The sequence below is a fragment of the Propithecus coquereli genome, unplaced genomic scaffold (assembly GCF_000956105.1).
Source record: "Propithecus coquereli isolate 6110/MARCELLA unplaced genomic scaffold, Pcoq_1.0 Scaffold83, whole genome shotgun sequence".
In the NCBI taxonomy this organism is placed as follows: domain Eukaryota; kingdom Metazoa; phylum Chordata; class Mammalia; order Primates; family Indriidae; genus Propithecus; species Propithecus coquereli.
In genome coordinates this window covers 6,200,354-6,204,130 of record NW_012154507.1, presented here as the reverse complement: position 1 = coordinate 6,204,130, position 3,777 = coordinate 6,200,354, and positions in this window count along the sequence as shown.

Here is a 3,777-nt window from a genome sequence, read left to right as displayed (position 1 = left end):
TCATGACGAAGACTTCAGGTTCCATTCTGGGAATGACATGAGAAGCCCTAAGAGGTAGGAGAACAGGGATGATTTGATTGGAGTAACATTCTCGAAAGATCAATATTGGGAACCCTGTGAGGGCCAAGTGAGAAGCAGGGCAGCCAGCTGGGAGGCCCGTGAGGGAATACGGGAAGGAGCTGATGGTGACCGGGAGGCTGCCAGCAGGGAAGGAGGGGAGAAATGCTAGGCCCTAGGGTATACTTCCAAGGTAAAACGGACAGGATTGCAGATTGAATGAGATACAACAATGGAGAAAGACACGTCAAACACGACAAGAGTTTTGGTCAGAGCTGTGACATGGTGGAGCCATTTACTATGCTAAGAAAGAGGGAAAGAGTGGAAAAAATAGTTTGATTTTAGACATGCTCAATTTAGCATTCTTCTTGGGCATCCAATGTGAAAGACTGTGTAGGCATTTGGATAAACAAATTTAGAGTTTTAGGAAAAAGACGAGACAGGAGATAATACATATGGTTGAAGTCACCTGGGGCTGTGGTCCCCAACCCCCAGGCCGCCAACTACCACAGAGCTCTGCACCTGCCCTGCCCTCCCATCAGTGAAAAAATTGTCTCCCATGAAGCTTAGGAAAGTGGGGAGGGGGTAGCGCACAGCAGGTGAGTGGTGGGCTTCCTCTGTACTTACAGCCGTCCCCATCGCTGGCATCACAGCCTGAGCTCTGCCTCCCCGCCCCCACCCCCAGTCCATGGAAAAATTTTCTTCCATGAAGCTGGTCCCTGGTGCCAAAAAAGTTGGGAACCGCTGACCTAGGGAATGAGTAGAGACAGAGCAGAGAAGAGGTTTAAGAACAGAGTCCCAGGGCCCTCCCGCACAGAAGATTCAGGAGGAGCAGTCAGTGAGGGCAGAAGAAAATCACATAAATTGTGAGTCCAACTCCCAGTTCTTGCCACAGCCTTATTCAAAGGAGGAATCCATCAGAGTTCTAGGGAAAGTTGGAGAAGGATCTGCAGCAGAGTCCTCCAGCATGGGTTCAAATCAACATGTGTTTTCCAATGGGAACGAGCCCTGCATGACCCCCTTCTCCACCTCCTCCTCCCACCCCAAAATTGTCAGTTCTACAAACCAAAGTGAGCAAATCTGTTAGCCCAGATGTTTGAAGTATAAAAGCCTCTTGCCTTTCAAATGGCCACAACAATTATAACTAACAAATCCTAATAAAAGTGCTCCCCGGAGTTCTACTTAGAAAGCAACTTCCTTCCCAGGGTGTCGAAAGGTCTCAGTACAAAAAAAGCCAGAGGACAGATTCTTAGATGGGTATTAGCAAAAATGCTAAAAGGCTAAAGACTAAATTAATTAGAAGACTGAAGCAGAGAAGAAACAGGAGAATCCAACCAGACTGTAAAAACCAGGGTAAATTACAAATAAAGGTCTGGGTAGTTCTGTTTGGGGACCACCTCTAGAATACGGGTACATACCAGGCGGAAAAGACCTCTTGAAGAGAACAGGTCTCTGTGGCTCTGAGCGATTGGGTGTGTCACCAGGATTTGCTGAGCAATGCCCATATGCCCCTCTGGCTACAGAGCTGTGTTGGGGGAGATCTGCCCCTACCCCACCTCCCAGGATACTCAGCAGAATAAGAGACTCACAGCAAGAGAGGGGCCAATTAATCATGTCAATCAAATCTGCCTCCTGATTCAGCATGTTTTCCCCAGTTGCAAATTAATGTTTTCATTTTAAATATCTCTGTAAACGGATGGATGGATTGATCGATAGATAAATAGATACATGCAGGTCTTAAGATTATGTGATTTGTATAAAAGCTATTCAGAATTGATGGATTTAAAATGTAGTGTTCACCTTGTATGTTGCTTGTGGGAATGTAAAATGGTGCAGTTGCTGAGGAAAACAGTATGGCAGTTCCTCAAAAAATTAGCCATAGAATTACTGTCTGATCCAGCTATTTTGTTTCTGGGCATATACCCAAAAGAAGTAAAAACAGAGCTTTGAACAGATATTTGTACACCCATGGTCATGGCAGCATTATTCACAATAGCCAAAACGTGGAAGCAACCCAAGTGTCTAACGACAGATGAATGGATAAACACAATACGGTATATACATACAATGAAATATTATTCAGCCTTAAAAGGAAAGGAAATTCTGACACATACTGCAACATAGATGAGACTTGTAGACGTTATGCTGAGTGAATTAAACTAGACGAAAAGGACAAATACTGTATGATTCCACTCACATGTAGTATCTAGATTAGTCAAATTCGTGGAGTCAGAAACTAATGCTGGTTGTCAGGGAAGGGTGGGAGGGGGTAATGAAAAGTTATTGTTTAATGGGCACAGAGTTTCAGTTTAGGGAGGTGAAAAAGTTCTGGACATGGATGATGGTGGTGGTTGTACACCAATGCGAATGCATGTAACGTCACTGAATTGTACAGTTAAAAATGGATAAAATGGCAAAAAAAAATGGTGATCAAAGATTACGTTGTTAAGAAAGATTATTCATCGGGTAATAGTCTCTAAAACAATTATTAAAATTGCTTACCTGGAAACAAAAATCATGTAATATTAAAGAAGCTGTCTTTTTTTTAAGTGTAGGGGTGTGTGTATGTGAAAGTCGGTGTGTAAGTGTCAGCACACATAATAATTTTTGTGTGGATTAAAGTCAAGAATTTTTCTACTTCTTCCTTTTGTGTATGTGAGAGCTATACATTTATCGGTGAAAAATTATGAATCTCAGTATAATTCTGGTAGCTGGAGGAGAGTGTATTTTCGGGTTTTCTGGAGACAAAAAAAAAAACTGGACTTTAAATAATTAAGCCAAAATGATTGTATTAATTAACTTATATCCTTAATCACTAATTTCATTTTTTATATTTCCCTTGACTTTTGGGGGAGAAACAGTCTTTGTCTCAAAAGTGGGCTTTAGTGACCTATGGGTTTGAAAAGCAACCAGAGATAAGGAGATAAAGATATTTAAATGGCAACATGCCAGCAATCCTTAGTTAATTGAAAGCTTTTATGATTTTGGCCTGAGGCCAGTGCTTTTCCTCCATCCACTGGGCTATCATATGGGCCAGGGAGAGTAGCAGCTTTGTTTCCCTTTTTTTAATGAAAGCATTCGGTAATTTTGAAAGTTTTATAAAATTAAAAGTTAAAAGATAGTAAAAATAAATATTCTAACAGAATTCAAATCTGGTTTTATTTCAGTTGAGGGTTTGTCTAGAAAAGTCCATGTGAAATCAAGAATAAATTTCTACTGGCAAAGTTTGTTGGTGGTGGCTATACAATTCCCATGAAATGCAAAATGAGGGGTATGGGCATGGCATGTTATCACGGTGCAGAAACATGGATACCAGCATCAAAACAATGACAGCCTCACTTTCTCTGTTGGAACCCATACAAAATATGAGATTATTCAAAAATATAGGTGGAAATTGCATGCAAAAATATTTGAAAAATATTGAGCCAATGTAACACAAATATAGAATTCTAACTAAAATGTGAATTCCACATTTCATGAATGTGGAATTATAACTGAGGTGCGGTAACTCACCTACAGATATGTTTATTATAATCGATATTTATGGACTCAGACCACACTGTAAAAGCTTACAAAGAATCCGTTCTATGTAAACTTTCTAAGTAAGAAAATAACCATGTATGCACTTCACTAATGTATTTTCATATGCATTTTAATCACATCCCCAAGTGCCTTAAAGTAATCAAATTAAAGTTAAAGATTTTTCTGAGAATCTCCCCC